At 43.7% G+C, this 21699-nt stretch overlaps 1 protein-coding gene across 3 annotated transcripts in view; it reads right to left on the reverse strand.

Moving 5' to 3' along the window:
• PLAT (plasminogen activator, tissue type) overlaps positions 1-21699 on the reverse strand; it is a 68585-nt gene that overhangs the window by 39194 nt on the left and 7692 nt on the right. The window contains exons 2-3 of one of the 3 annotated variants that reach the window (XM_082252797.1): positions 15267-15320; positions 14960-14981 (exon numbers count right to left, since the gene is read on the reverse strand). The gene's annotated coding sequence lies outside the window, so the exon portion shown is untranslated. Of the gene's footprint in view, positions 1-14959; positions 15016-15266; positions 15417-21699 lie in introns of those variants that run through there. The other 2 variants (XM_082252795.1, XM_082252796.1) reach the window with 2 other exon arrangements.

A 21699-nucleotide genomic window follows, 5' to 3' on the forward strand; every position in this document is an offset into this window, starting at 1 on the left:
TAGTAGTAGTGGGGGCAGACATGGCAGCTGGGGATGGCAGCACAGTAGCAGGGGTACTCGACCCAGCACCTGTGCTGGTTTCTAATAAGGACTTAAAGTCCTTCAGGAAAGCCTGTAATAATCCTGACATGGCAGGCAGGGGTGCGCTGTCCTGAGCAACAGCGCCCCTGGTGGTGTGTTCCGGTTCCGTGTGTAATGTTCGGGGGGGCCTAGTGACCAGGGAGGGGGCTACCACATTCTCCACGAAGATCTCCTCACCTGATCTTGCCGGCGCGATCCCCTCCGAGCTCCTCGTCCCGCCGACCGATCTTGCCACCGCCGACTGGGCCCTCGCTCCGTCACCCGGAGCAGGTCTTCCCGCTTGGCCGCTCCTCGGCGATGCTCCGCTGCCCCTCCCGGCTCTTCGGACCTCCACCGGAGGGGAGAAACGATGGCGCGGATTGCGCCGCCTCTTCACCGGCCCGATCCCCTGGCCGGCTCTTCCGGGTGTGACGCGCCTGCTCACACCGCTTCCCGTGACGTCTTCTCCGCCCGTCGTCGCCGAGGATGACGCTCTTCCGTCCGGGACCGTTACGTCAGCCGATCCCCGTCCGACTTCACTTCCGGCGGCCGCTCTCGATGCCGGTCCCGCTCCATCTTCTCCCGCCGCTCTACCGGAGTCCGCGACGAGCGGCAGCTCGAGACACCGCCGGATCCAATCTTCGCCTCCAGCCTCACCCGCCCGCTCGATCAGTCTTCTCATGAGGCTCATCGCTCCTGAGGTAAGTTGAAACGCCTGTCTTCTCCTCTTCTGTCTTCAGCCAGGACCGCTCCGGAAGCTTCCGTTCTTCCACCCGATGACGCTGGGCTGGTACCGCAACGAAAGGGAAAGCCGCTGACACCCGACGATGACCCTCCTAGACCGCCGCTGCACCGACCGCTCCTTCCGTCTGGGAACCGCTGGGCTGACTTCTTCCTTCTCCTGTTGACTGGCGACGTGACGATTCATCTGTGAGGAGGCCCGTTAAATAGGACCACTTGAACTCTTCTGACCAATCAGATTCAACTCATCTAGGCGGGAAAAAACCCGGCTCAAACTGGTAAGGGACTTATTCTCCCTGGATACTGGGTAAACTAACTATCCCCTATAGCCAATCAGCTTTCTTCTCATCTGACAGGCTCTAATCTGCCTAAACACTAACTCAGCCTATTCCTTACTCTAAGCTATCCTCACCTGCCACTTCCCCATAAATAAAAGAGGCCATTCGTCCCCTTTTCTTTTTATTCCCTGTCAAAATCTGTACTGACTGCACGAAAATCGGACGTGTTTTGATGGAGGACAAAAATTTTATAGCCTGCACACCAGATTTTTTTTCGGCCAAAAAGTCGGTTGTCGGAAGCATCATACTAACAATCCGAAAAACGGCAGATCGGTTGTCGGACGAAAATTCCGGGCCGAATTTCGACGCGTGTGTACGGGCCTTAACCTCTTCACTTTCCACATCAGACTAGCATGCCACAAAAATGGACGACAGATCGTTCGATAATCTGATCGTGTGTACAGGGCTTTACTGGCCAGATACCAGGTAAAAATAAAGGAGAAAAAAAGCCTAGAAAAAAAACAAATTCACCCATCAAATCTAAGAATTGGTAAGTTGCAATCTAATAAATGTTTGCTTTTGGATTTAATTCTGCTTTAACTACCAGAAGATAAACTGAGAAGCAAAAGAGTAAAGGGAATGAAGGTATTTGCATTAGTGTGAGGTTAGCATTAAAGTGAATCTGTGGCTTTGCTTTACATATCTTGGTCTAAGGCTCACATTTTGTTAAATCGGTCATACCTAAGCTGGCTGGCTGAACAGCCATTTTTTAATTTGTACCTAGGCTTAATTGCCCAACAGCCACTTTTGCATAACGCTGTATAGGTTTCAAGTAGTAAGAGTTGACCGTCGTGGTTTGGGTGTGGATCCAATTAAACCTTGTATGAATCTATGTGGATCATCAGATGACTCATAAGCATATGCTGCATAGTGCAGAAAAACATCACTTGGGGCCCAGTCTGACCCTCCAGATTACCAGAAAAAGCTCCTTTATGTTTTCTTCATCATTCTTCAACATCTGATCTACAGCCATGCCTTACACACTCCCTGCTTTTTGTTTATAGTGAATGCAGCCAGTTCCCGGTAGACACTATACAGAAGATCTAGTCGTGTCATCAATTGATAAATCCTGGAAGTATTTTTGGCTGTTTACCCTTCATGTCCAGACAACATTTCACAATCACACTAGTTAGTGCTGGCTAAACTATGTATAACCTTTAAACTACCCCAGTTTCTGAATCAATGTGACATTATAAAGAACCTTTTGCAGCAATGTAGAAACAAGCTATTTTGTTTGGAATTTGGGGATTTCCAATTTTTTGATTTGTGTTTATTAAGCATTTTCATTCAAATACATACAGAAAAAATAAAGTACACAAAGTCAGTATGGTAAAGCAAAATGTAGCACACCAAAAAGCCCCTGTACAAGACCAATTTATGGCTCCCCCATGTGTAAATGCTGGCTAGCTAAAACACTTATCATCATGTAATGAGTTTCATCTAGTAAGCCATGTGGAGATGTACTTTACAGTATCAGAAGGTCCCAGCACCCACCTGGTCCACATCTAGTATAAAAAGGCCTAAAGCCCCATACACACAACCGATCGTCCGTCTTTTGTCCAGAGTGGTGTTTTGTTGGTTGGAATGTGCCTAGACTGCACACAAATTTTCTCGCCCAACAAAATTCTACTTCAGAAGTTATGTCGTGTGTTGGTTTGCTTTCTTTGTGTTCTTTCTTCTCTGAGCATGCCCAGACTTGCTCATTAGATTTTTCCCTGTCGAAATCTGTACTGACTGCACGAAAATTGGCCGTGTTTTGACGGCGGAGAAAAATTTTATACTGTATACTGGATAGGTGCCTTTTGCCCTTTCATGGCGGCCATTTACTGGTGACTCCTTGCAGGCCTGTACGCCCACTCCGTCTTGCATGGTGTAAGAGGCCATGCCTCTTAAACGTTTGCGGACCCCTCAGTTATCCTACATGCTCCTTGGCTCCCAGCCGTCCATTGCTCCAATGGTAAATTTCACTACAAAAATGTTCTCAACAAGTACTGTTATTGTTTAATATGAATATGTTGTTAATGATGATATGTCTCCCTTAGATATCACAATCCCCTTGAAGAATACCATCAGTAGGTCGAAACGTGTCGGGGTTTCTGCCCCCCCCCCACTACTCAGTGTTTGGGGTGCTGTTTGCATTTTTTGTGATCATCATTTTGCAATGTCATTTATCTCTGTATTTGTATCAGCTACCAGGAGCTCATAATATACTCCCCGTCCAGGGGTTGTTTTTTAACCTTGAATATTTTTTATCACTTGTCACTTCCTTCTATTTTTGTATATTAAAGATGATATTTTTTACAAAACTTTTTGATACTGTTTTTCCTTAATTCAATATATATATTACATGCTGCCTAAAAACCCGTTGGGGGTTGATGCCTCTGGTATCCCTTTCTTCCCTACAAAAATTTTATAGCCTGCACACGAGATTTTTTTCGGCCGAAAAGTCGGAGTTGGTTGTCGGAAGCATCATACTAACAAGCCGAAAATCGGCACATTGGTCATCGGACGAAAATTCCCTGCCGATTTTCGATGCGTGTGTATGAGGCTTAAGTCCAGAGGGCCAATGTGCAACTGCACAGTCTGAAAAATGGTATGTTCACGCTTGATGTAATCGGAAGTTGGAGATCAGAAGCTGGGCTGCCCTAGGTACAACATGAAAAGGCTACATGTATGTATGGGTTACACTGGGAGAAGGAGATGTGACTAGCGAGTGTGACCGGCTCTCAATGGAGCCAGTTCACACAGGTCCGGGGCGGCTGGGGTTCGGATTGCAGAAGGGTCCTATGCATCTTTGGGTCCAGTTCAGGTGCAAATTCAGGCAAAAATTCAGATCTGAATTGCACCTGAACCAGTGAGCAAACACGCCACAGACCCCAGTCGCACATATGTGAACCCGCCCTTAAAAATCATAAATTGCTGCCATAAGTAGCTGAATCCTATCTTGAAATTAACCTGGTGTGATCCCATCACAGTCAGTAGGAAATTAATTTTCAGCACACTGAGCTCACCTCATTACATAGCACTGTCAATTATCCTTGCTGAACATGCTTAAACGAGGGGAGAGCAGAGGGATGGCCTTAACTGTTGGCTGCTGCTCCTCGTGGTCCTTTCAAAGGACTAAGATGAACTGGTAACCAAGCTATGTTGCAGTCAAGTACTGCAGTGGAGAAAAGTGAGGTCACTGTCCCAGCTATGCTGTCTAGCAAAGGTGTCTAGATCAAAAGACTGTCTGAAAAGAATTACATTTTCTCTTGGCAGGTAACACAGTCCATATGAATGTATTTCAAACTGTGTATCTGCCTGGAGTCTACCTTTTCCTCCTGTTCTCCTATAGTGCAGTTTTTTCTGAGAATTTGTGGAAAGCAGAAAGAGTAATATACGTTTTTAATATTTAGTTTTAATATTTTAAGAGTAACCCATTTTAATATCAAGTGATTTTTTTTCTTATATACTTATTATTTTAGGCAGATGGTATTTGTAGAAGTATCTCTATAGGTCCCTGTGCAGTCAAAGTGCATTCTCCCACTAACTCCTCATTCAGAAAGCATATGTGCAAAGAATATGAGAAAGGGGGCTAATATAAGCCCCCCTTTCTTATGGGATGGTGGAAGGGTGAGAGTATGGTAGTTAGCATTAGTGAGGCCATTTTAATATGGGTTATACTGGTAAGCTATGTCAGGGGTTAGTGAACTTTTGACCCTAAGGCTTGTTTTCCTGGCTTTCCTGCTCAGGTTTTCCCGCCTCAGGTGTAGCTGGGCAAAACTAGTTGCAGTAACTAGGCAGTTTTTAGTTAGAGTAGTGGTTCCAGCGAATGAGCCCCTATCCATGCCCACACTCTCCCTCCTATGGGAGGAAGGTTACCTCAGAAGGGGGGCTATTTAATGGTCCGCCCGAGCCCTCACAGCTCAATCTCTTCAAAAATCCTCACCTGCTTTTCTTCTTCTTCTTGCGTGCGGTGGTCTTCGGGAGCATCTGGGCAGTTATGAGTCTCCTTAGGCAGCTTATCGAGAGGGCAGGAGAGGAGGGAGGCGATGCCTGGATTCGTAGGTGCCTTCAGTTGCCGCGGGACCCGGGTTCCGGAGGTTCGGCTGCATCTACATCAGCAGCGGCGGCGGCGGAGGAAGTGATGCCGTCACCCGGGAGGTCAGAGGCTTCTGTCATAGGTCACGCTGCCGCGTCATGTCCGCCGGGAGACTCGTTCGGTCACCGGACCTCTGACGTCGGCCGTGACTCCGGAAGAGGAAGAAGTTCCGGGGCGGTCGGCCCCACGAAGAGGCGGAGAACACCGAGGAGAAGATTTTCCCCTTCAGCTGGACGGCGCTCCGCGGTCGGAAGATTCGGAAGAGCGGAGGAGGATGGACCGGACGAGGATGCGGACGTCAGGAACCGGAGCTCGTCGGCGGGCTTCATGCCGCCCCCCTTGTCGGCATCAGGACCCCAGACTGGCGGATGGGCGCCGGCTGTCCAGCAGAGCGCAGCTTCTCCCCAGGTCGGAGGATGTCTTCCCAGCACGGTGATGCAGGAGCATCATGCAGCGGGACCAGAGCAGGAGGATCCCAGCCCCCATGGCCATCAGCCCACGCAGGGTGGTGAGTCTATTGTACTGTCTGATTCTGTCATTTTTGATCTGTTTAAAAAATGTGTACAATCTGTACAGGTTCAGAAGCCTGTGGAGGTTACTCCAGCCGTTTGTGACGTCTGGCTGCCACCTAGTGGCGCCACTAGGGACAACAGTGTATTCTCTGTAGCTCAGACCCAGAACCTGCCCGAAAGTTTTCTGAAGGAATCAATGCCGTGTGAGGTCTCCCCTTTGGGTTTCCACCTACCTGATGCCTTAAAAGAAAAGATCTGGCAGGGTGTATACGTTGATCTTTTATCATTGCTACCCTCCTCTAGGGAGTTCATGACAAAAGTGGATAGGAAGGAAGAGGAGGACAGGAAGAGATTTGTGCCTAAAACCATATTTAATTGGTTGCAGGCATTCTGCATTTACTCCTCTGTCCTATGTGAGAAGTTCCCTGCTAAAAGCGTTGGATTATTTCACCATATAGAAATAATCCTAGAGGCTTATAAAAGCTTTGGAGGAGTAGCGTGGTTTAACTACGACATGGCTTTCAGGCAGAAAATGGCAGTGCACCCTAGTCTTAAATGGGGTACTAAAGATGTGGGTTTGTGGCTTGATTTATTTGTGCCACAAAGGCCGCCCTTTCAGCCTAGGGTGCCTTCCGTCCCTCCCCAGCAGGTGGCAGGTACCCCAGCCTATAAGCGGGGGATATGTTTCAGTTTTAACGACTCGCAGTGTCGATGGCCAGGTACGTGTAAATACCGGCACGAGTGTGCATTTTGCGCTGGAGCACATCCAGTCGCAAAGTGCTTTAGGAGAATGGCCGGGGCCCAGCAAGGAAGTTTTCCAAAAGGCCCCAACGCCAGTGAAAGTATCAGAACTGCTCCCGTGGTTACGGGTGTATCCAGACCGGTGGAAGGCGGAGCTACTAACTGACGGTTTCAAGTTTGGCTTTCGCCTTCCGCGTTTTTCTGGGTTAGGTTGTACAATTGTTCAGAATTTAAAGTCGGTTACTAACATGTCTGATGTTGTTCAGGAAAAGATAAATAAAGAAATCTCTGAAGGTCGGTTTGTGGGTCCTTTCTCTTACCCTCCTTTTAGGAATTTCAGAATATCTCCCATTGGGATTGTCCAAAAGAAGGAGCCGAATTCCTTTAGACTAATACATCACCTCTCTTATCCCAGGGGTGCTTCCTTGAATGAGGAGATTGATGCTGATGATGCGTCTGTTTCTTATGCAACATTTGAGGACGCGCTGGTGATTATTAAAACTTTAGGTAAAGGTGCATTGCTTGCAAAAGCGGACATTAAGTCAGCTTTTCGGCTGTTGCCCCTGCATCCATCCTGCTTTAATTCTTTGGGTATATTTTTTGAAGACAAATTTTATTTTGACAGGTGCCTGCCCATGGGCTGTTCCCTGTCATGCTACTACTTCGAGTGCTTTTCAACTTTTTTGGAATGGGTGCTACAACAGGTGACGGGGTCATCCAAGGTGATGCATTATCTGGATGATTTCCTGTTTATGGGGACGGTTGGTACATGCGACTGTGAATTTCTTCTTAGAACCTTTTGCATGCTCTGCAAGTCGTTTGGGGTTCCTTTAGCGTCTGAAAAAACTGTTTGGCCATGCACATGTTTAGAATTTTTAGGAATCACCATCGATACGGTCCAGATGGAGTTCAGATTGCCGGCTGACAAGATACGAAAATTAAGAGGTATGTTAATTTTAGTCATCAGGAAAAAGAAAGTTTGCCTCAAAGAGATGCAGTCCTTATTGGGGTTGTTGGCCTTTGCCTCACGGGTAATCCCTGTGGGAAAGGCCTTCTCTAGAAGGTTGTATCTCGCTGTTTCTGGTCTGAAGTCCCCCTCGGCCCATGTCAGAGTGTCACATGAGATGAGGGCAGACTTAATGGTTTGGCTTCAGTTCTTACTGCATTTCAATGGCAAAGCAGTTTGGCAATCAGATTTTGTCCTGGACAAGGATTTCCTTCTTCGCACTGACGCTGCGGGTTCAGTTGGTTTCGCTGCCATCTGGCGTACGCACTGGTGCGCGGAGCGTTGGTGCGAACGATGGAAACGTTTAAAACTTGTTAAAAATGTGGTATTACTGGAACTGTTTCCTATCGTGGTGGCCCTGGAGTTATGGGGGGAATTTTTTAGTAATCATCGGATTTTGGTAAGGACGGACAATAAGGGCGTTTTATACGCAATTAATTGTCTGACCTCGAGATCTCCGCCGGTCATTGCGCTGCTGAGGCATCTGGTTTTTAAATGCTTAACCTTTAATATCTGGATTAAGGCATCGTATGTCCCAGGTAAGGACAATGATCTGGCGGACTCTCTGTCTCGCTTTCAGGTACAAAAGTTTTTTCAGCTGCTCCCAGACGCGGACCTCGTGGGTACCCCATGCCCGGCTCACCTCTGGGACCTGGTCTAGAGTTGGTGACGGAGTGTGTAGAGAAGTCCTTGGCGCATAGTTCTTGGTCGGGTTACCAAGCAGCCTTTACTATGTGGCTAGAATTCCTGGATGCGGTGAACAGCCCTCATGCTGTTTTTTCTGAGGAGCTGGTTCTTCTTTTCCTAAATGCATTGTTTAGAAAAAAGTATTCCTGGGCTCATATTGGGAAAATTTTAGCAGGAGTGTCATTTTTTGTTAGGTTGCAGGGCCTCCCGGCCTGCTCCTCGTTTTTCTCGGTACGCCAGGCGATGAAGGGTTACAAGAAATCCAATTCATTTGCGGATCAGAGACGTCCTATCACTTTAGACATTTTAATCAAACTTTGTGATGCTTTGTCTGGGGTGTGCTACTCAACCCACGAAGTTTCGTTATTCAAGGCTGCTTTTTCATTGCTATTTTTTGCCGCCTTGCGAATATCTGAGCTTATACCAGTATCCGCGGTTCGAGGTTCTGGTTTAAGATTAGAGGATGTTCATTGCTATATTGACAGGCTGAGCATATTTTTGCGCAAATTGAAAACGGATCAAGCAGGCGTCGGGCATTGGTGTCATTTAAATAGGTTTCAAGGTTCCCCTGTGTGCCCAGTTTTCCTAGTCTCAGAGTTTTTGAATATTAGACCTCATCATACCGCTATGCTTCTAGTTCATGGGGATGGTAAAGTCCTTACCAAGTTTCAGTTCAATGCTGTGCTGCAAAAATGTTTAAATGTGCTTGGATGGGGTACATTAAAAATTTCCTCCCACTCTTTTAGAATTGGGGCAGCAACTGAGGCCTCCAGGTCGGGTTTAGAGGTTGGTCAGATTAAGGGTTTGGGGAGATGGAAGTCTGACTGCTATACTTCTTATGTTCGCCATAATCTTGTTTTTGATCCTTCCAGGTAATCGGCTACGAGTTTGGATAGTGGGGCACTCCTTCGTGCACTGGGCTCACCTGAGAGCAAAGAGGAGGATTTACTCAGATCATCTTGGCCTGGATGGAAACAGATTTCAGTTATTTTGGTTTAGTAAGAGGGGTATGCGGTGGGTGGAGTTATTGACTACTTTAGATGGGTTACTTGTCAACCGCCCCCCCCCTGACATTTTGGTTGTACATCTGGGTGGTAACGATGTGGGTAGTGTGAAGACTCTTAGTTTGATTTTTCAGATCCGGGATGATCTACTCCGGGTGCAGCAGATCTTGCCTGGTACGGTCATAGTTTTTTCAGAAATAATTCAAAGATTGGTGTGGTCTGCTGGTTACCTTAAGGTTTTAGGCAGAGTCAGAAAGAGGGTCAATAAAGCTTTGGAGAAATTTTTGCTTCAGAGCGATATTTTGTCATATAGGCACTCGGACTTGGAGGGTGGCATCCGTGGTCTTTACAGGGACGATGGGGTCCACCTTTCAAACATTGGGTTGGACATTTTCAACGCCAATCTTGGTACTATGATAGAACTGGCCGCGCTTCGGGGGTGTGGTGACAGGCGATGAGGATCGCCTGTCTGGTGGATAATTGCTAAAATTAATGATAATTTTATTCTTGTACAACCCGAGTTGTTCATGACTGGGTTGGTTGTATTTGAATATGTTAAAGAAAATATTGTTGGTTGAGTATTTAAAGTTTGTACCAGCTAATAAAATAAGCCGCGGCCTTTTCCATCCAACGAAGTGTCCAAGTGCCTTATTTATTTATTTATTTATTTATTTATATATAAAAAAAAAAAAAAAAAATTGTTATTAAAGGGTAGTCATGTTTACAAGCAAACTCCTTCCTGCCGTCCCATATGAGAAAGGGGGCTAATATAAGCCCCCCTTTCTTATGGGATGGTGGAAGGGTGAGAGTATGGTAGTTAGCATTAGTGAGGCCATTTTAATATGGGTTATACTGGTAAGCTATGTCAGGGGTTAGTGAACTTTTGACCCTAAGGCTTGTTTTCCTGGCTTTCCTGCTCAGGTTTTCCCGCCTCAGGTGTAGCTGGGCAAAACTAGTTGCAGTAACTAGGCAGTTTTTAGTTAGAGTAGTGGTTCCAGCGAATGAGCCCCTATCCACGCCCACACTCTCCCTCCTATGGGAGGAAGGTTACCTCAGAAGGGGGGCTATTTAATGGTCCGCCCGAGCCCTCACAGCTCAATCTCTTCAAAAATCCTCACCTGCTTTTCCCCTCCCTCCCTCCCTTTAGGTTTGTCGCGGCTTACAATATTAGTCTGGTTGGGTCACCTCTGTATTAGAGGGGGACGTTTTTTGTTGTGTAAGTTATGTTTTATGAATGGTGTTTTGGATAATTGCTAAAATTAATGATAATTTTATTCTTGTACAACCCGAGTTGTTCATGACTGGGTTGGTTGTATTTGAATATGTTAAAGAAAATATTGTTGGTTGAGTATTTAAAGTTTGTACCAGCTAATAAAATAAGCCGCGGCCTTTTCCATCCAACGAAGTGTCCGAGTGCCTTATTTATTTATTTATTTATTTATTTATTTATATATAAAAAAAAAAAAAAAAAAAAAATTGTTATTAAAGGGTAGTCATGTTTACAAGCAAACTCCTTCCTGCCGTCCCATATCTATGCTGTGGCTGGACTTATAGGATACCAAAGCAGCTTTGTCTTATAACGCATGCCAGTTTATATTTGTTTATGTGACTAACCTTTGCTAAGAAGCCCTGTGTAGCAAAATGCATAAATGGCACCAAGATGCAGGGGCTGAAGCAGCTTTGATACCCATATACAACACACAGCAGTCCTTCAAGAATATGCCGCTACGTGTTTGGGTTTCTTCAGACAATCTAAAAATATACTGGATGGCTATTAGACATCCATTAAAAATTAGCACAACAACCCTGACTAAGATGTAGTAGTAGTATATAGATAGTAGAATAGTAGATATAACTCTAAGCCTTATTTCTTCTACACACAAGAAACTGAAAGATTGGCACACATGTGGAACCTGAGAAATGTGGCTGTCCCGTTGAGTCATGGATCCTTATGACAACTGTCTGCATGCTAACAAAGGGCCAAGGCAAAACCTCAATTACAGGGAATGCAAGTTGTTTTAAGCCACAGGCTGAAGCAGATGTACAGTACATGGCGACGGTCACTGATTCCTCTAACAAGCTTTTATTTTCGGTTGTTCGGACACAGTTGGCACATGCCAATTTGGCTGCAGACAAATGCTACACAAGTGATTTTCAGACTGGACAGGGACTCGCCATCATGTCATCCCTATACAGCAAGAAATTACCTTCATGTACTTCTACCACGACAGATTGTGATTGGTCATGGTAAAGTATTCCTACTAAGTCACACTGCTAAAGGTATTTTGTCATGGGTAAAATATGGGGCTCCCTTTGCTGATCTCCTTATAAAAATGCCAGTTGCCTGACTGTCATGCCAATCATTTGTTAAAAAAAAAAGAAAATTCAGATGAGCAGTTCTGACACTGCTCGTGCTTGTTCTATGTCCATTACAAAAATGTACTAAAGCCCAATGAATAATTTAGAAAAGGTTCAGTTCACTTATTCCTGGCTGATGATAAAAAAATCATTTTAGAAAAACTAGCACATAAAACCACCATTAATGCTATAACATGCAATGCATTTTAGACCACTTGGGTCTTACGGGCAGCTACGATCTTCAGGAGCAGTTTTTTTTAGCATGATCTTTAGCTTTACGGTACATTTCAGTAAGACCTGTTCACACCAATATATTGCATTTCATTCTGCATGTTTGGTACAATGACCTGCATTGTGGCACACAAATAAACTTAAATAAAATTAAAATTGAAATATGTCTAAAATTCCTGTCAATGTGAAAGTAAGTATTTAGGTTTCAGTGTAGCTATAGGTTCAACCCATGTAGTAAGGCTAAGGTCGTAAAGTAGGATGGCCTAGTCAGATATAGGGGGTTCCACCATGAAGGTAGCAGAACTGCCCCAATTAACTTCTTTGCTGTGTCCTTGTTGCCAGGGATTGGCATGTAGTAGACCATGTAGACGGCATACTGGGAGAGGCTGGACATGCCCCAGCTGTCTTGGTCAATGTTCCATATTAGGACCAATGACAAAATATATGAAAGATGGAGGAGCCTTATAAATTAGAGTTAGGCTGTTAAATGAAAGGACCTCCAAGGTTGGGCTGAAGTCTAATTGAGCTACAGCCTATATGTTTACGATGGTTTGCAACCTAATGGAAGAAGATCTACTGTACACAGGAGGTCATCCGCTACCACAGTGATCTCCACTAGCTACCCGGGTCCTGTGCTAAGTGGCTGTCTTGCTGCTTACTGCACACAGGAGGTCACCCGCTCGGCTTGGGTGCTATTCACTATTGAGAGAACACTATGCATTTTCTCTGATTGGATGAGGTGGCAATTGTGGCATCACCATCCAGCTTCCCCCCCTCATCCAATCACAAAATGCTTTGCAATCACCGAGAAAATGCAAAGTTGTTCTGAATGGTGCCCATGCTGGGCGACCTACTGTATTCACAGTGTAGCAGGGCACCACGAAGCTAGTGAAAATTATTGTAGTAGAGGTGCTTCCTACAGCAATTTCCAGCCTCAATGGAGATCCCATAGGTATGACAAATACAGAGACCAGACTCATTTTAATCCATCTATAGACATTCCTCTGTTCAACAGAAGCCGATCTAATGATCAACTTTTGTGGAACAGGATGTTGAAAACGTTTAATTTGGTCAGCAGCTGAAGCACTGATCAGTGCATTCTAACAGTGGAGTAGTCCCTGCTGTCAGAATATGATTGCACTGAAGGGAGGATTCCTCCATCCAACTGAGTTGAGTGGATGGGGGAATCTGCTGTTTTTTTGATTAGTTTGCTGGCTGTTTGAAAAAAAAGAACAGTCCATCTATGGTCAGCTTTCTCATTAAAATAACAAAAAATAGATTACAAAATGCTAGTTGGTGGCACCTCTGTTTTGTGTGACAACAAGATGACATACAGTGCCTTGGGAAAGTATTCGGCCCCCTTGAACTTTGCGACCTTTTGCCACATTTCAGGCTTCAAACATAAAGATATAAAACTGTAATTTTTTGTGAAGAATCAACAACAAGTGGGACACAATCATGAAGTGGAACGAAATTTATTGGATATTTCAAACTTTTTTAACAAATAAAAAACTGAAAAATTGGGCGTGCAAAATTATTCAGCCCCCCTTAAGTTAATACTTTGTAGCGCCACCTTTTGCTGCGATTACAGCTGTAAGTCACTTGGGGTATGTCTCTATCAGTTTTGCACATCTAGAAACTGAAATTTTTGCCCATTCCTCCTTGCAAAACAGCTCAAGCTCAGTGAGGTTGGTTGGAGAGCGTTTGTGAACAGCAGTTTTCAGTTCTTTCCACAGATTCTCGATTGGATTCAGGTCTGGACTTTGACTTGGCCATTCTAACACCTGGATATGTTTATTTGTGAACCATTCCATTGTAGATTTTGCTTTATGTTTTGGATCATTGTCTTGTTGGAAGACAAATCTCCGTCCCAGTCTCAGGTCTTTTGCAGACTCCATCAGGTTTTCTTCCAGAATGATCCTGTATTTGGCTTCATCCATCTTCCCATCAATTTTAACCATCTTCCCTGTCCCTGCTGAAGAAAAGCAGGCCCAAACCATGTTGCTGCCACCACCATGTTTGACAGTGGGGATGGTGTGTTCAGGGTGATGAGCTGTGTTGCTTTTACGCCAAACATAATGTTTTGCATTGTTGCCAAAAAGTTTGATTTTGGTTTCATCTGACCAGAGCACCTTCTTCCACATGTTTGGTGTGTCTCCCAGGTGGCTTGTGGCAAACTTTAAACTACACTTTTTATGGATATCTTTAAGAAATGGCTTTCTTCTTGCCACTCTTCCATAAAGGCCAGATTTGTGCAGTATATGACTGATTGTTGTCCTATGGACAGAGTCTCCCACCTTAGCTGTAGATCTCTGCAGTTCATCCAGAGTGATCATGAGCCTCTTGGCTGCATCTCTGATCAGTCTTCTCCTGGTATGAGCTGAAAGTTTAGAGGGACGGCCAGGTCTTCATAGATTTGCAGTGGTCTGATACTCCTTCCATTTCAATATTATCGCTTGCACAGTGCTCCTTGGGATGTTTAAAGCTTGGGAAATCTTTTTGTATCCAAATCCGGCTTTAAACTTCTTCACAACATTATCTCGGACCTGCCTGGTGTGTTCCTTGTTCTTCATGATGCTCTCTGCGCTTTAAACGGACCTCTGAGACAATCACAGTGCAGGGGCATTTATACAGAGACTTGATTACACACAGGTGGATTCTATTTATCATCATTTGTCATTTAGGTAAACATTGGATCATTCAGAGATCCTCACTGAACTTCTGGAGAGAGTTTGCTGCACTGAAAGTAAAGGGGCTGAATAATTTTGCACGCCCAATTTTTCAGTTTTTTATTTGTTAACAAAGTTTGAAATATCCAATAAATTTCGTTCCACTTCATGATTGTGTCCCACTTGTTGTTGATTCTTCACAAAAAATTACAGTTTTATATCTTTATGTTTGAAGCCTGAAATGTGGCAAAAGGTCGCAAAGTTCAAGAGGGCCGAATACTTTCGCAAGGCACTGTACACTGGAATTCTCCTTTGTATACACATGGGGTGTCACTGCAGTGATTCTGTACCAATCACCTACAGTCAGGAGGTCAGTGGACATTCTGCATAAGCAAAGAATATACATGTCTACTTTTACCCAGGTCTGAACCCATTGGACTGCTGTCAGGCAACACGGGCAGTTTACAATTGAATGACTGCAGGCCGGTGTTCTATATGTGTTATAAAATATAATGAATGTCCACGTACCTTCAGTTTTGTTGTAGTTCTGCTTAAGTTTCTCAGTGGATGTCTCGCTGTTGTTCTCCTGGAGTTTCTCAGTGGACGTCTTGCTGTTGTTCTTCTGGAGTTTCTCAGTGGATGTCTCGCTGTTGTTCTGGAGTTTCTCAGTGGATGTCTCGCTGTTGTTCTCCTGGAGTTTCTCAGCGGATGTCTCGCTGTTGTTCTCCTGGAGTTTCTCAGTGGATGTCTCGCTGTTGTTCTCCTGGAGTTTCTCAGTGGATGTCTCGCTGTTGTTCTCCTGGAGTTTCTCAGTGGATGTCTCGCTGTTGTTCTCCTGGAGTTTCTCAGTGGATGTCTCGCTGTTGTTCTCCTGGTAGAGTTGAAGCAGCTGCAGAGAGATGAGAGAGAAACATAACTGAACAGTTAGTCAGCAGTGTGAAAGACAAGAGACAAAAAGAAGGGGAGACTTGTAGGGGGAGGAGAGAAAAAAGGGCCTCAGGACCACAACATGAACTGAAAGGAAAAGAGGAAAAAAACATCAGGAGGATGTTGTAGAGACACTACAGATTGAGGAAGAATGAGCACACAAAGCAAATAAGGGAAGCAATCAATCAGAAAAATAATAGTGAGAGGCATTGAAGGAAGTAATTCACAAGAATGTCAATAAAATGTTACATGAAGTCAGAACATAAAAAGAAATAACACGTAATATTTGATGAACAGAAAAAAAAACACTTACTGCATAGCTGTCAACTTTTTAAAATAATGATCATGGACACATAAGGTGGCCACGCATGCTTCAATTTTATTATCCAATCGATAGCTTGTTACATTAAAACGACCAAATAAGCAAACAGTGAAATAGGCATAACTTCCCTTTAGACTCATGCATATTGATTAAAGTTCATTGGTCAGGGTGGAAAATTTGCTATTGTGTTGCACTGATTGGCAAAACATTCCCATAGACACACTACTAAACCTTGTGGAAAGCCTTCCCAGAAGAGTTAAAGATGTTATTGCTGAAAAAGGTGGGCCAACTCAATATTGAACCCTATGGAATAAGACTGGGGTGCCATTAAAGTTCATGTGTGTGTAAAGGCAGGTGTTCCAATATTTTTGACAACAAAGTGCATATTGATGATTTCTTTCGGGCGAGGTTTAAATTTGACAGGCATACCCTCAACACACACTGTCTGTGTTCGCAGCTGCTCATTTGCACCGTCTGGCCTGTCAGATTGGGACGAGCAGGACTTTTTTCAACTTTAGCACTGAATGTAGGTAATCGTAAGGGGTGCTAGGGGGTCTGTTGTTGCAGGGGCGGGCCTTTTGTTGGGGTGGGTCTGTTGTTGCTGGTGGAGGATCTATTGTTGCTGGGGGTCAATTGTTGTTGGGAGTGCTCCACTGTTGAGGGCGGGGTCTATTGATGCTGGGGGAGTATTTTGTTGCAGGGGGTCTATTATTGTTGGTGGGGGACCTATTTTTGCTGGATGGAGTCAGTTGTTGGGAGGGATCTACTGTTTAGGGATGGGTCTATTGATGCCGAGGGATGTATTTATTGCAGGGGGCTTGATATTGCTGGGGGGGGGGGGGCTATTATTTCTGGGGTACTATTATTCCTGAAGGAGTCTAATATTGCTGGGGGGTCTATTATTGCTGGAGGGGTCTATTGTTGTTGGAGGTCTATTATTCCTAGGGGGGTGTATTATTGCAGTGGGGGTCTATTGTTGCCGGCTACAGGGGATTTATGTTACAGCTTTTATTGTTATCACTAAGAAATTCCATACAAATTACTGAGCACCACAAAATATACTTGGTTCTTTATTCTCTAGGTGGGTAGGGGGGGGGTGGAAGCAATGCCGGGACAAGGTCATCAAGCGCCCAGGGCAAAGATGCCCCCCTTCTGTTAGGGTTAGGGTCAAGGCGCCCCCATCCCTGCAATAAACCATTGCGCCCCTCCCCCGGCCCTTGGTGGAAGTAAGGGAGAGTGCCCAGCGGTGGGTAGGGGACAGAGACAAGGGGTAATTCGGATAAGGGGAGTACCTGTATCTATTCTCTGAGGGAAAAAAACCCTGGGGACGAGTGGTCATGTCCATGCAGCCATTTTGCCCCTCATACACTTACATAGGCCGCCTGCACTCAACAGCAGGCAACTTAAGCTGCACAAACATACAGCCTATTTATGGTCTAAGGGCCTCAGCGCCTGTGTGAATGAGGCCTTCCCCTCATTTCTTGCCCCTGTGATGCCCCTACTTTCAATGGATGAGGGGGGGGATTGTCAGTTCTCATCCTTTTCCCCTTTACTAGAGATGAGTTTTTGTCTGTGCCAATTGTTGGACAGATTTCCATCACTCCCACTGTTGAGGGGTAAATTTCCCAATAGAAATACAAACAGCAGTAAAAACCTGACACAGGCCCTGACCTTTCCCCACCCCATCTAAAACCAAATTAAACTTTTTTAATTTTTGGACTAAAAGTATGATTATTGATTCATTATTATTAGCATGTAAAAATATAAATGGGACACACACATAGGCAGAACCAAAGCTGCTATTACAGGCATACAGCATATTTTCTTTTTATGCCTCTAAGTGTCGGTTCACACTAATACGACTTGTCAGGAGACTTGGTCAGCCTGGCAAGTCGCGCACCACCGCGGTCCATTGAGTAGTACAGGACCGGTTCTAATAGGAGCGACACAAGTCGTTCCGACTTAGAAAAAGGGTCCTGTACTACTTCGGGGCGACCTGGAGCGACTTGCATATACATTAATTTTATGAAGTCCATGCAAGTCGCGCCGAAGTCGCGTGCACGCGACTTCACAGGTTGCCCCCTAAGTCGGAGCAACGTAGTGTGAACCGGGACTAAATGCAGTTCTATGTTAGCCTATGTGGCCATGCACATTGTTTAGATCAGTATTTTAAAAACAATTTTTAGAGGCAAAAAAAAATGCACGAAAGCTGAATTTGGAGAGGCCCTTACAAGCATATTTTAGGCGTATAGACACGCATAAACGTGCATGTATGAATGTAAATTTATTCCAATGACCAGAATCTTCTGGCCAGTAGAAAGCATTTACGCTCAACACTATATTCACACAAACGTGCATACATACACTCATAAATGCGCATACATATCCGATATTAGAGACATTTTTTTCTGCCAAGCTCTGGCAAAAGAAAACACTGTATACTTGGAGCATAAATTCATATGCCTGTGTGTGAGAGGCCTTAAACTGGGCTCTCTAGGACTAGAAAACGTGTTGTTCTGACTTGTGTTCTGGCTGCCAGCTCCTAGCACGGTTGTTTATGTGATGGAACCCCCCCCCCCACAGGGCGGCTGATACCATTTATCTCACCCAGCCACAAGGTTATCTACCATGGCAGCTGCCAGCTCCCTCACATACACAGAGGCCACAATGGAGGAACTGACTCCTGACCTCAGACTCCTTATTACCGATCTATGAGAACAATCTACTGCTGGAAGAAGAGGCCAAGAGTCAGAAAGCTGGGGGCTCGCTCCGAAAAAGAATATATAGATGTATCCTTTGATAGTCTTGGTTTTTAACTTCTGAAAATAAATAAATTATGAATTATATTTTGTTTGAGTGTGCTAAAATTCGTTTTAGTGTAATTCTACAGAAATCTACAGATTCTGTGCTTTGTGGAGGTTTGTGCATGTCAGTGAAGCCAGCAGCCTGTCATAGATTTTAACAGGCTACCTGCACTCCCTGGCATGGAACACCTAGGAGGCTGAAAACTTCCCTTTGCATTGGTATACAGATAAATGAGATACACTGGACACTTCACCTCATAATATACAGAGGAGAAAATTCCTATTATATAAATGAGATCATTAAACCACACACTGCGTCCTATACACTGATAAAGAGAGAAAAAAAGTCCTATTAAATAAATGAGATCTATACACCGCACACTGCGTCTTATACACTGATATACAGAGGAGAAAAGTCCTATTACAGTATATAAATGAGATCTATACACCACACACTGCGTCCTATACACTGATATCCAGAGGAGAAAAGTCCTATTATATAAATGAGATCTATACACCGTACACTGCGTCCTATACACTGATATACAGAGGAGAAAAGTCCTATTATATAAATGAGATGTATACAACGCACACTGCGTCCTATACACTGATATACAGGGGAGAAAAGTCCTATTATATAAATGAGATCTATACACTGCACACTGCTTCCTATACACTGATATCAAGAGGAGAAAATTCCTATTATATAAATAAGATGTATACACTGCACACTGCGTCCTATACACTGATATACAGAGGAGAAAGTCCTATTATATAAATGAGATCTATACACCGCACACTGCGCATTATACACTGATATATAGTATAAATAAGATCTATACACCGCACACTGCATCCTATACACTGATATACAGAGGAGAAAAGTTATATTATATAAATGAGATCTACACACCGCACACTGCGTCCTATACACTGATATACAGAGGAGAAAAGTCCTATTATATAAATGAGATCTATACACCGCACACTGCGTCCTATACACTGATATAGAGAGGAGAAAAGTCCTATTATATAACTGAGATGTATACAACGCACACTGCGTCCTATACACTGATATAGAGAGGAGAAAAGTCCTATTAAATAAATGAGATCTATACACCGCACACTGCATCCTATACACTGATATACAGAGGAGAAAAGTCCTATTATATAAATGAGATCTATACACTGCACACTGCTTCCTATACACTGATATCCAGAGGAGAAAAGTCCTATTATATAAATGAGATCTATACACCACACACTGCGTCCTATACACTGATATCCAGAGGAGAAAAGTCCTATTATATAAATGAGATCTATACACCGTACACTGCGTCCTATACACTGATATACAGAGGAGAAAAGTCCTATTATATAAATGAGATGTATACAACGCACACTGCGTCCTATACATTGATATACAGAGGAGAAAAGTCCTATTATATAAATGAGATCTATACACTGCACACTGCTTCCTATACACTGATATCAAGAGGAGAAAAGTCCTATTATATAAATAAGATGTATACACTGCACACTGCGTCCTATACACTGATATACAGAGGAGAAAGTCCTATTATATAAATGAGATCTATACACCGCACACTGCGCATTATACACTGATATATAGTATAAATAAGATCTATACACCGCACACTGCATCCTATACACTGATATACAGAGGAGAAAAGTTATATTATATAAATGAGATCTATACACCGCACACTGCGTCCTATACACTGATATACAGAGGAGAAAAGTCCTATTATATAAATTAGATCTATACACCGCACACTGCGTCCTATACACTGATACAGAGAGGAGAAAAGTCCTATTATATAAATGAGATGTATACACCGCACACTGCGTCCTATACACTGATATACAGAGGAGAAAAGTCCTATTAAATAAATGAGATCTATACACCGCACACCGCGTCCTATACACTGATATACAGAGGAGAAAAGTCCTATTATATAAATTAGATCTATACACCGCACACTGCGTCCTATACACTGATATAGAGAGGAGAAAAGTCCTATTATATAAATTAGATCCATACACCGCACACTGCGTCCTATACACTGATATACAGAGGAGAAAAATCCTATTAAATAAATGAGATCTATACACCGCACACTGCATCCTATACACTGATATACAGAGGAGAAAAGTCCTATTATATAAATGAGATCTATACACTGCACACTGCTTCCTATACACTGATATCCAGAGGAGAAAAGTCCTATTATATAAATGAGATCTATACACCACACACTGCGTCCTATATACTGATATACAGAGGAGAAAAGTCCTATTATATAAATGAGATCTATACACCGCACACTGCGTCCTATACACTGATATACAGGGGAGAAAAGTCCTTTTAAATAAATGAGATCTATACACCGCACACCGCGTCCTATACACTGATATACAGAGGAGAAAAGTCCTATTATATAAATTAGATCCATACACCGCACACTGCGTCCTATACACTGATATAGAGAGGAGAAAAGTCCTATGATATAAATGAGATGTATACAACGCACACTGCGTCCTATACACTGATATACAGAGGAGAAAAGTCCTATTAAATAAATGAGATCTATACACCGCACACCGCGTCCTATACACTGATATACAGAGGAGAAAAGTCCTATTATATAAATTAGATCTATACACCGCACACTGCGTCCTATACACTGATATAGAGAGGAGAAAAGTCCTATTATATAAATGAGATGTATACAACGCACACTGCGTCCTATACACTGATATACAGAGGAGAAAAGTCCTATTAAATAAATGAGATCTATACACCGCACACTGCGTCCTATACACTGATATACAGAGGAGAAAAGTCCTATTATATAAATGAGATCTATACACTGCACACTGCTTCCTATACACTGATATCCAGAGGAGAAAAGTCCTATTATATAAATGAGATCTATACACCACACACTGCGTCCTATATACTGATATACAGAGGAGAAAAGTCCTATTATATAAATGAGATCTATACACCGCACACTGCGTCCTATACACTGATATACAGGGGAGAAAAGTCCTATTATATAAATGAGATCTATACACCGCACACTGCGTCCTATACACTGATATACAGAGGAGAAAAGTCCTATTATATAAATGAGATCTATACACCGCACACTGTGTCCTATACACTGATATTCAGAGAAAAAAAGTCC

The sequence above is a fragment of the Pelophylax lessonae genome, assembly GCF_965119305.1.
Source record: "Pelophylax lessonae genome assembly, chromosome: 4".
NCBI classification, from domain to species: domain Eukaryota; kingdom Metazoa; phylum Chordata; class Amphibia; order Anura; family Ranidae; genus Pelophylax; species Pelophylax lessonae.